This window comes from Protopterus annectens, chromosome 1.part1 (assembly GCF_019279795.1).
Source record: "Protopterus annectens isolate FY-2018-M chromosome 1.part1, PAN1.0, whole genome shotgun sequence".
NCBI lineage: Eukaryota > Metazoa > Chordata > Ceratodontiformes > Protopteridae > Protopterus > Protopterus annectens.
In genome coordinates, this window is record NC_056726.1 from 47,372,193 (window position 1) to 47,384,692 (window position 12,500).

Genomic DNA, 12,500 nt, shown 5'->3' on the forward strand with positions numbered 1-12,500 from the left:
CCCACCCTGTGGAGCCTACTCGTGGAGAAATAATAGAAACAGTAAAACCCTCCTGACCACCTTTAGGTCTGGGTTCTTGCATCCCATCCAAACCTGCTACTCTCCTCACCCAATTTAAGGAACACAAGTTATCCCACCCTGTGGAGCCTACTCGTGGAGAAATAATAGAAACAGTAAAACCCTCCTGACCACCTTTAGGTCTGGGTGCTTGCATCCCATCCAAACCTGCTACTCTCCTCACCCAATTTAAGGAACACAAGTTATCCCACCCTGTGGAGCCTACTCGTGGAGAAATAATAGAAACAGTAAAACCCTCCTGACCACCTTTAGGTCTGGGTTCTTGCATCCCATCCAAACCTGCTACTCTCCTCACCCAATTTAAGGAACACAAGTTATCCCACCCTGTGGAGCCTACTCGTGGAGAAATAATAGAAAGTATGACCTAGAGCTCCTGCTCTTCTTAATCTTTTTGTATTTTTCCCAGTTAAGTTGTAAAACCCAAGGTCAGCACTACCAGCAGCCAACAACTAACCCCCCCCCTCCTCTCAACCAACTGATCATATATTTGCCAATAATATCCCTAGCTACTTGCCCCTTGCTTTAAACCATAAGCCTTGTAAGCAGCAAGTATTGACATATCCCCTGTGGTCATAAGGTGGCCCCTGCTTCTAGGGTTTTTCCTCTGGAAACCTCCTCTACCTCTCTATCTTACCTACTGTCATCCCCTTTCTGTTCCACTTTTCTCTTTCCACTTGCTCTGATATTTCTAACTTCTACTTGCTCCTACCTTTGACACCAAATATATTTACTTCCCCTTGCCTTACTTACCTTCTTTCTGAGCACTTCACTGATTGTTTTTCTCCTGGACCTTTTCTCTTTGGGCTCTTCCCTGTTCTCACTACCTCTCTGTCATAGACCTACTCATCTCATACATACTATTACCTCTTCACCTCTCCACCTTTGCTTACTACTCTTTCCTATATATACTCTCTACACCTCACTACTATTGCTTACTACTTTTTCCTACCTGTTTTCCCTATACCCTTGCAATACTCCCTATCACTAACTCCCCTGCAATAAGCTTTTTTCCTGTCTCCAGACCGATACTATCACTACCCTTCCGTTTTTCTGCCTGCCCCTTACCCCTCCCCCTCTTCCATCTTATCCCACTTCCTCTTCTAACCTATAAATATACCTGCCCTCATTCGCGCCATTTCTCTACATTAGATTTCCCTGGCTGCTGTGGGTTCCTACCTTTGGCGTTCCTTGTAGGTAGCGTGTTTTTTTACTTCTATTTACTGGTGCATTTTTACTGTAACTTTTAACATGTGGCTTTACCCGTGATCTGTGCTAACATTTATTGTTATATCTGTACTCTTGTACACTAGATTGGCTAAAGAAGATCTAAGGACTCGTACAGGGTCTACACAGCTGATTCAGATCAGCGCGTACATTTTATCTGCTCTCATTTACTTTGTACTCATCAAGGTTACTGAAGGGTGTTATAGACAGGGTATTATGTCGTCATCTCAGCCTCTTTAGTGCCTGGTTAGTGCCTTACCCCGACCTTGGAATTGCAGTCTCTGGCTGCAACTAACAGCTAACAGCTAAAGGTTTTCACTTTGAGCAATCGTAGCAGCGAGTAGCTGGTAGCGTGTTCCCATGCTCAGCTAAGATTTGGGATTGTAGTCGCTGATCTCCATTTTCGCAAACTGGCTGTTTAATTAGATTAGTTGTAGTAGCGCTGTGTGTAGCGTGTTATCGGCGTTTTTAAAATAACTTCATTATGCTGTGTTAACAGCTTGTTTCTTTACCTCTGAGCCTTTAATCATGCTACGCTGCCTTAGATTCCCTTTATAGAATATTGTGCTAGTAGACTACCAAATCCTGTTTCCCTGTACAGTTTATCGCACTAGCAGCTGCGTTTTTCTTTTCATAATGGCTAATAGACTGTTAAATCCTGTTTCCTGTGCAGTATATCGCACTAGCGGCTTTTACTTTTTATAGTGGTGCTACAGGTGTCATAACAGTGCCTCGCAACTAAGGCTCGCTTAGTGTATAAGACAATCTCTTTAAAATAAAGGCACCTAGGGATCTATATATCCTTGGTGTACTGAGCGGTAGTTTTATATGATTTTAACAGTAACACCTTTAGCTCAACTGAACCCTTAGTTACTGCATTTAGGTCTTACAGAGGCTTATCACAACCCCACTTACTATAAATTGTGAAGCATAATGTAATAGTCTAACTTAATTTTATTGCTTTTTGACTCATTACCTAGTATGTTAGTGTAATCTGTGGAATTTAGCCTGGCATTTGATGTTGTATCTATGTCTGCTCAGATATGTCATATCAATTCTAAAATGCTGCTTTAGACAGGATAAATGTTTTACTCTGCTTCTGCCTGAACTAACTTTTACTTGAACTGTTGTGGATCTCTGAGTTTTTTACATGACAAAGTTAAGTGTATTTCACTGCTGTGATACTGCCTGTATTAACCTCAATTAGAACTGTTGCTGAACTATGAGTTTTTTAATCAGGTATATGACATGTGTATTTTAATGTAGTGCCTTCTGTAGAATGTGCTTGTTCCAAATCTAAAGTATCTCCTTTCTCTCCTTCTTTTCTCAGCAGTAAAACCCTCCTGACCACCTTTAGGTCTGGGTTCTTGCATCCCATCCAAACCTGCTACACTCCTCACCCAATTTAAGGAACACAAGTTATCCCACCCTGTGGAGCCTACTCGTGGAGAAATAATAGAAAGTATGACCTAGAGCTCCTGCTCTTCTTAATCTTTTTGTATTTTTCCCAGTTAAGTTGTAAAACCCAAGGTCAGCACTACCAGCAGCCAACAACTAACCCCCCCCCCCTCCTCTCAACCAACTGATCATATATTTGCCAATAATATCCCTAGCTACTTGCCCCTTGCTTTAAACCATAAGCCTTGTAAGCAGCAAGTATTGACATATCCCCTGTGGTCATAAGGTGGCCCCTACTTCTAGGGTTTTTCCTCTGGAAACCTCCTCTACCTCTCTATCTTACCTACTGTCATCCCCTTTCTGTTCCACTTTTCTCTTTCCACTTGCTCTGATATTTCTAACTTCTACTTGCTCCTACCTTTGACACCAAATATATTTACTTCCCCTTGCCTTACTTACCTTCTTTCTGAGCACTTCACTGATTGTTTTTCTCCTGGACCTTTTCTCTTTGGGCTCTTCCCTGTTCTCACTACCTCTCTGTCATAGACCTACTCATCTCATACATACTATTACCTCTTCACCTCTCCACCTTTGCTTACTACTCTTTCCTATATATACTCTCTACACCTCACTACTATTGCTTACTACTTTTTCCTACCTGTTTTCCCTATACCCTTGCAATACTCCCTATCACTAACTCCCCTGCAATAAGCTTTTTTCCTGTCTCCAGACCAATACTATCACTACCCTTCCGTTTTCTGCCTGCCCCTTACCCCTCCCCCTCTTCCATCTTATCCCACTTCCTCTTCTAACCTATAAATATACCTGCCCTCATTCGCGCCATTTCTCTACATTAGATTTCCCTGGCTGCTGTGGGTTCCTACCTTTGGCGTTCCTTGTAGGTAGCGTGTTTTTTTACTTCTATTTACTGGTGCATTTTTACTGTAACTTTTAACATGTGGCTTTACCCGTGATCTGTGCTAACATTTATTGTTATATCTGTACTCTTGTACACTAGATTGGCTAAAGAAGATCTAAGGACTCGTACAGGGTCTACACAGCTGATTCAGATCAGCGCGTACATTTTATCTGCTCTCATTTACTTTGTACTCATCAAGGTTACTGAAGGGTGTTATAGACAGGGTATTATGTCGTCATCTCAGCCTCTTTAGTGCCTGGTTAGTGCCTTACCCAGACCTTGGAATTGCAGTCTCTGGCTGCAACTAACAGCTAACAGCTAAAAGGTTTTTCACTTTGAGCAATCGTAGCAGCGCGAGTAGCTGGTAGCGTGTTCCCATGCTCAGCTAAGATTTGGGATTGTAGTCGCTGATCTCCATTTTCGGCAAACTGGCTGTTTAATTAGATTAGTTGTAGTAGCGCGCGCTGTGTGTAGCGTGTTATCGGCGTTTTTAAAATAACTTCATTATGCTGTGTTAACAGCTTGTTTCTTTACCTCTGAGCCTTTAATCATGCTACGTTGCCTTAGATTCCCTTTATAGAATATTGTGCTAGTAGACTACCAAATCCTGTTTCCCTGTACAGTTTATCGCACTAGCAGCGCGTTTTTCTTTTCTTTTCATAATGGCGCTAATAGACTGTTAAATCCTGTTTCCCTGTGCAGTATATCGCACTAGCGGCGCGTTTTACTTTTTATAGTGGTGCTACAGGTGTCATAACAGTGCCTCGCAACTAAGGCTCGCTTAGTGTATAAGACAACCTCTTTAAAATAAAGGCACCTAGGGATCTATATATCCTTGGTGTACTGAGCGGTAGTTTTATATGACTTTAACAGTAACACCTTTAGCTCAACTGAACCCTTAGTTACTGCATTTAGGTCTTACAGAGGCTTATCACAACCCCACTTACTATAAATTGTGAAGCATAATGTAATAGTCTAACTTAATTTTATTGCTTTTTGACTCATTACCTAGTATGTTAGTGTAATCTGTGGAATTTAGCCTGGCTTTTGATGTTGTATCTATGTCTGCTCAGATATGTCATATCAATTCTAAAATGCTGCTTTAGACAGGATAAATGTTTTACTCTGCTTCTGCCTGAACTAACTTTTACTTGAACTGTTGTGGATCTCTGAGTTTTTTACATGACAAAGTTAAGTGTATTTCACTGCTGTGATACTGCCTGTATTAACCTCAATTAGAACTGTTGCTGAACTATGAGTTTTTTAATCAGGTATATGACATGTGTATTTTAATGTAGTGCCTTCTGTAGAATGTGCTTGTTCCAAATCTAAAGTATCTCCTTTCTCTCCTTCTTTTCTCAGCAGTAAAACCCTCCTGACCACCTTTAGGTCTGGGTTCTTGCATCCCATCCAAACCTGCTACTCTCCTCACCCAATTTAAGGAACACAAGTTATCCCACCCTGTGGAGCCTACTCGTGGAGAAATAATAGAAAGTATGACCTAGAGCTCCTGCTCTTCTTAATCTTTTTGTATTTTTTCCCAGTTAAGTTGTAAAACCCAAGGTCAGCACTACCAGCAGCCAACAACTAACCCCCCCCCCTCCTCTCAACCAACTGATCATATATTTGCCAATAATATCCCTAGCTACTTGCCCCTTGCTTTAAACCATAAGCCTTGTAAGCAGCAAGTATTGACATATCCCCTGTGGTCATAAGGTGGCCCCTACTTCTAGGGTTTTTCCTCTGGAAACCTCCTCTACCTCTCTATCTTACCTACTGTCATCCCCTTTCTGTTCCACTTTTCTCTTTCCACTTGCTCTGATATTTCTAACTTCTACTTGCTCCTACCTTTGACACCAAATATATTTACTTCCCCTTGCCTTACTTACCTTCTTTCTGAGCACTTCACTGATTGTTTTTCTCCTGGACCTTTTCTCTTTGGGCTCTTCCCTGTTCTCACTACCTCTCTGTCATAGACCTACTCATCTCATACATACTATTACCTCTTCACCTCTCCACCTTTGCTTACTACTCTTTCCTATATATACTCTCTACACCTCACTACTATTGCTTACTACTTTTTCCTACCTGTTTTCCCTATACCCTTGCAATACTCCCTATCACTAACTCCCCTGCAATAAGCTTTTTTCCTGTCTCCAGACCGATACTATCACTACCCTTCCGTTTTTCTGCCTGCCCCTTACCCCTCCCCCTCTTCCATCTTATCCCACTTCCTCTTCTAACCTATAAATATACCTGCCCTCATTCGCGCCATTTCTCTACATTAGATTTCCCTGGCTGCTGTGGGTTCCTACCTTTGGCGTTCCTTGTAGGTAGCGTGTTTTTTTACTTCTATTTACTGGTGCATTTTTACTGTAACTTTTAACATGTGGCTTTACCCGTGATCTGTGCTAACATTTATTGTTATATCTGTACTCTTGTACACTAGATTGGCTAAAGAAGATCTAAGGACTCGTACAGGGTCTACACAGCTGATTCAGATCAGCGTACATTTTATCTGCTCTCATTTACTTTGTACTCATCAAGGTTACTGAAGGGTGTTATAGATAGGGTATTATGTCGTCATCTCAGCCTCTTTAGTGCCTGGTTAGTGCCTTACCCAGACCTTGGAATTGCAGTCTCTGGCTGCAACTAACAGCTAACAGCTAAAAGGTTTTTCACTTTGAGCAATCGTAGCAGCGAGTAGCTGGTAGCGTGTTCCCATGCTCAGCTAAGATTTGGGATTGTAGTCGCTGATCTCCATTTTCGGCAAACTGGCTGTTTAATTAGATTAGTTGTAGTAGCGCGCGCTGTGTGTAGCGTGTTATCGGCGTTTTTAAAATAACTTCATTATGCTGTGTTAACAGCTTGTTTCTTTACCTCTGAGCCTTTAATCATGCTACGTTGCCTTAGATTCCCTTTATAGAATATTGTGCTAGTAGACTACCAAATCCTGTTTCCCTGTACAGTTTATCGCACTAGCAGCGCGTTTTTCTTTTCTTTTCATAATGGCGCTAATAGACTGTTAAATCCTGTTTCCCTGTGCAGTATATCGCACTAGCGGCGCGTTTTACTTTTTATAGTGGTGCTACAGGTGTCATAACAGTGCCTCGCAACTAAGGCTCGCTTAGTGTATAAGACAATCTCTTTAAAATAAAGGCACCTAGGGATCTATATATCCTTGGTGTACTGAGCGGTAGTTTTATATGATTTTAACAGTAACACCTTTAGCTCAACTGAACCCTTAGTTACTGCATTTAGGTCTTACAGAGGCTTATCACAATCCCACTTACTATAAATTGTGAAGCATAATGTAATAGTCTAACTTAATTTTATTGCTTTTTGACTCATTACCTAGTATGTTAGTGTAATCTGTGGAATTTAGCCTGGCTTTTGATGTTGTATCGATGTCTGCTCAGATATGTCATATCAATTCTAAAATGCTGCTTTAGACAGGATAAATGTTTTACTCTGCTTCTGCCTGAACTAACTTTTACTTGAACTGTTGTGGATCTCTGAGTTTTTTACATGACATAGTTAAGTGTATTTCACTGCTGTGATACTGCCTGTATTAACTTCAATTAGAACTGTTGCTGAACTATGAGTTTTTTAATCAGGTATATGACATGTGTATTTTAATGTAGTGCCTTCTGTAGAATGTGCTTGTTCCAAATCTAAAGTATCTCCTTTCTCTCCTTCTTTTCTCAGCAGTAAAACCCTCCTGACCACCTTTAGGTCTGGGTTCTTGCATCCCATCCAAACCTGCTACTCTCCTCACCCAATTTAAGGAACACAAGTTATCCCACCCTGTGGAGCCTACTGTGGAGAAATAATAGAAAGTATGACCTAGAGCTCCTGCTCTTCTTAATCTTTTTGTATTTTTTCCCAGTTAAGTTGTAAAACCCAAGGTCAGCACTACCAGCAGCCAACAACTAACCCCCCCCCTCCTCTCAACCAACTGATCATATATTTGCCAATAATATCCCTAGCTACTTGCCCCTTGCTTTAAACCATAAGCCTTGTAAGCAGCAAGTATTGACATATCCCCTGTGGTCATAAGGTGGCCCCTACTTCTAGGGTTTTTCCTCTGGAAACCTCCTCTACCTCTCTATCTTACCTACTGTCATCCCCTTTCTGTTCCACTTTTCTCTTTCCACTTGCTCTGATATTTCTAACTTCTACTTGCTCCTACCTTTGACACCAAATATATTTACTTCCCCTTGCCTTACTTACCTTCTTTCTGAGCACTTCACTGATTGTTTTTCTCCTGGACCTTTTCTCTTCCCGCTTTAGCCTCATGGCTCACTCCGCTCCCCTCCCTACCCCCAATTCCCACCCACCCCCAGGGTCCTACCTTTATCTGTAATAGGGACACACCCCTTTAAACCTCCTATCCAATCAAATCACGACATAACTCTCTGAGTTCATTACACCTTCTCTTCTCATAATTACTCCACCTCCCCTCTCTTAAACACTACTTATACCACATTATATCCCTACCTCCTACCCCACCCTCTTTAACTTCTTATTTCTCTCTTTAAGCTTTACTTCATCTCTCTTCTTCTCTGCATAACTACTTTGATACCACTATGCCCACACTAACTATACCTGCTTCACTAAGACTACTCATCTTTTTACTATTGTTATCATCTCTTGTAACTTCCTACATCATAACTTCTTACGAATATTCACAGACTCTCTCTACACCACTGCCCTCTAAAGGTACCTCCACATTGACAACATCTTCATCTTCATCCTATTTCCATTCACCCTCTCAGTCCATCTACCTTCTAGCCAAATATCACAGATTAGTACACTGCAAATTCAGAAAACCTATACCAAAAACAAATGACATTCACTATAATCTTATACCAAATATATATCCTACTCTTCTCCACTTACTACAAGATGGTGATATTCACCCCAATCCTGGTCCACATCATACTACAACCATCATAGAACAAAACCTAACTAAACCTTTATCCCTCTCTTACTCTAAACCTTCAAACTCTTTGTCTATTGCCCATCTTAATGTACGTAGTATCTGTAACAAAATTACTCAACTCCATGCCCTTCTTGAAACTGAGAAATTTGATATTTTATGCCTATCAGAAACTTGGTTAAAACCCTCAATTAAAGACATCGAAATTACCCCACCTGGTTATAGCATTATTAGGCTTGATCGCACTAATAGGAAAGGAGGCGGTGTAGCCATCCTGCATAAAGCAAAACTTAAACTTATTCCTCTAGACCTAACTCTTACTCAAAATAACTCTGCTGAAGTAATTAACTCTAAAATACAAATTAATACCAATAAAGCCATTAACATCATCTGTGCATATCTCCCCCCTGGAAATAACATCAATACCCTTGAAGATATACTCTACCAACTCTCTATCAAACTTCCACAAGAAACACTAGTCCTTGGTGACTTTAATATAGATTGGCATTCCTGTAACAATGCTTACCCTACCTCACATACCAACCTCTTTGGCTTCAAACAACTTATCAATACTCCCACTAGAACCAATAAAATAAACAATAAAGCTTCTACCTTAGACTGGATCCTCACTAATACCCCCCTGCAAACCTACCAAACAGGTATTCTTCCTGACGACCTTAGTGACCACTCACTAACCTATATAATTAGAAGCAAAACCAACTTAACCCTACCCACAACCTTTAGAACCCTTCATTCAAAGAAACATTTTAACCCTGATCAGTTTCAAGCTGAACTTTTCCAATGTCATTGGGCCCCACTAAAACATCTCCCACTCAACAAAGCAGTGGAACACTTCAACTCAACATTCTTAGCAATTCTTAATCAACACGCCCCAAGTCGAACCATTAGAACTAAAACTAAAACTGCTCCCTGGCTAACCACAAATACTAAGCATAAAATCACCCTCAGAAATAAATCTTGGCATAAGTGGCGCTCCACCAAAAGTCAAATAGACCACCAAAAGTTTAGAGAGCTTAGAAACAATACAAAGAAAGCTATTCTTATAGACAAAAAGAACTATTACTTTCAACTTCAAAAAACTACCAAAAAGGAACCCAAAAAATTCTGGTCCAGCATCAACAGTCTGCTGACCCCTGGGCAAATTATTACACCCAACCCTCAGGATTCTGACCCTGATAATCCCACACTAACAGCCAATAACTTTAATTCCTTCTTCACCAATTCTATACAAATTCTAGCCAACCAACTATCTCCTGATACTTCTCAACTACCTCCAAATACCTTAATAAATACCATTCCTCCCTTCAACTACAACCTGTATCTACCTCCTATATACAATCTCTTATCCAAAACTTAAACCTACCACCCTTCCCGATAAGCTTCCTGCTGAATTCCTACAACTAGCAGCAAAAGCCATTGCTTACCCTGTCTCTATCTTAATAAACAGATCAATAAAAGAAAGTAATGTCCCAGCAATCTGGAAAGTATCACATATCATTCCCCTCCATAAAGGAGGCAAATCTTACGACTTCTCCAACTATCGTCCCATAGCACTTCTATCCCCCTTAGCTAAAATCATGGAAAAATGCATACATAAACAACTACTCAACCACCTCCTCAATAATAGCCTTCTGGCAGACACTCAACATGGTTTCAGACCCGCTCATAGTACTACCACAGCTCTTCTCTCCTTCACCAACACAATAAACCTAAACCGTAATAATAATAATCTTGCATCTTCTCTCTTCATAGACCTATCAAAAGCCTTTGATATGGTAAATCATACACTTCTTCTGCACACACTAAAATCTATTGCCCTGGAGCCCTCTTCCCTAACCTGGTTTTCTTCCTATCTTGACAATCGTCAGCAAGCCGTACTCTGGAAAAATTCTCTCTCTGCTCTCCTCCCTATCTCGTTAGGAGTTCCACAAGGGTCTATCCTAGGCCCACTTTTATTTTCCATCTTCATTAATGACCTTCAATCATCTATTCCTAATACTACCTGCATACAATATGCAGATGATTCCACTATAATTTGCACTGCCTCTTCTCAAACAGAACTCCAGTTTCAAACACAATCAGCCTTCTCAACTGTTGAACAGTGGTTCTCCAATCGCTGTCTACTCCTTAACCCCAAAAACTAAATTATTACTCTTCTCACCTACCCGTAAATCGACTTTGTTAAACTTCAGTATTACTGCATCTGATAACACCATTATTTCTCCTGACTCCTCAACTAAACTTCTTGGTGTTACTATTGATAATTATCTTAACTTTGATTGTCACATCAACAACACAATAAAAGCCCTTAACAAAAGATTGGATCCCTATACAGAATAAAGTCCTTCCTCACACCTGAAACTAAGATAACCCTAGCCCAAACACATCTTATTTCTACCCTTTTGTATGCATCTCCTATTTACACTAATCTATCTAAAAGCAACCTTAAGAAACTCACTACATCTTACCACAATATTGCCCGCTTTGCCACCACATCACAATTCAGAGCTCACCACTGTCTAAACCTACAACAACTACACTAGCTGGAATTCCCTAATAAACTTATTTTTCAACAACTCTTAATTGCACACAAAATTCTATACCAACCTTCTAAAACACCAGCTCTTTCCAAACTCTTGACTCCTATATCAACCTGAAACAACTACGTTCCTCTGACAAATTACTTGTTAATATTACCAAAACTATGAACTCTGCAGGCAACTGCCTTTTTTCTAACTCAGTAGGGGAAGTATGGAATAATCTTCCATCTGATCTGTCCTCTTTGCATACTCTCCCACTCTTTAAAAAACAACTTTTAATACATCTTAACAAATTCTGGCTTTGCTCTTGTACCAACCCAGACTAGCCTGTTGGCATCCTTAACTCTATCATAAACTTTTCTTATCCACTTGGATTTTATCTTCTTCTTCAACTGATATATTACCCCTATTTATTGTAAATATTACACATATAAAAAAAAAAAAAAGATCTCATACCTTATTATATTGTTTTGCTAGGATTGTTCTGAATTAATTAAAATCTATAATATTTGTATGTTCATTTTTCCTTTGTATAATCACACTTGTACTATGTCTTCCTATGTATTTCCAATATTGTATCTAACTGAGGAGCTTTTCTCCCCGGGCCTCCACTGAAAATGGACATTAATCCAGCTGGACTAGCCCGGTCAACAAATGTAAAATAAAAAATAAAAAAAATATATATATATATATATATATATATATATATATATATATATATATATAAAGTAAACCCCTACAGATTGAAGATGACATCATCAAGAGGAAATCAGCAAAAACTCATTTCAGCAAAGGACCGGATCAGTGAATGTATTCCCAGGGTAAGTAAGCTGTTGACCAACAATGTAAACTTTGCACTTTTCCCAACTGTAGTGCAATCTCGGAGTTGGTATACTTAGGTGGGGTGTGAGTTGGGGATAGTACAGTTTCATTTTCATGATGTTTGGTGTTACTGGTTACTTACCCTGGGAAGATATTTGTTGATCCAGTCTTTTGCTGATGTGAGCTTTCGCTGATGTAATCTTGATGATGTCATTTTCAGTCTTCTGGAGTTTTGAAGTTCTAAAGTAGACCTATGGGTCTACTTTAGAACTTCAACACCCCAGAAGACTGAAAATGACATCATCATGATCAGTGAAAATTCACATCAGCAAAAGATCAACAATTATAAAATTGACCATAAAAGTTGACTTTGCAAATACCAACACGCTACTATGCATGGACTGAGCAAGAAATCTCAGCTCAAAAAAAATATTAAAACAATTTTTTACAGGTTGCAAGCACCCCCTTGCACTCCCACACTCCCCATTAATTATATATACTAACTCCAAGACTGCACTATCTTGGGGAAGTAGTTTATTTCTGTACCCTGAGAAAT

At 39.9% G+C, this 12,500-nt stretch overlaps 1 protein-coding gene and 1 long non-coding RNA gene across 2 annotated transcripts in view; both read left to right on the forward strand.

Annotated features, from left to right (window-relative positions):
• DLGAP2 (DLG associated protein 2) overlaps positions 1-12,500 on the forward strand; it is a 1,650,454-nt gene that overhangs the window by 905,764 nt on the left and 732,190 nt on the right. The window lies entirely within an intron of this gene.
• On the forward strand, positions 2,697-7,406 carry LOC122803839. Its single transcript, XR_006365151.1, has 3 exons — positions 2,697-2,764; positions 4,982-5,113; positions 7,328-7,406. It is a non-coding gene; the product is annotated as an uncharacterized LOC122803839 (long non-coding RNA).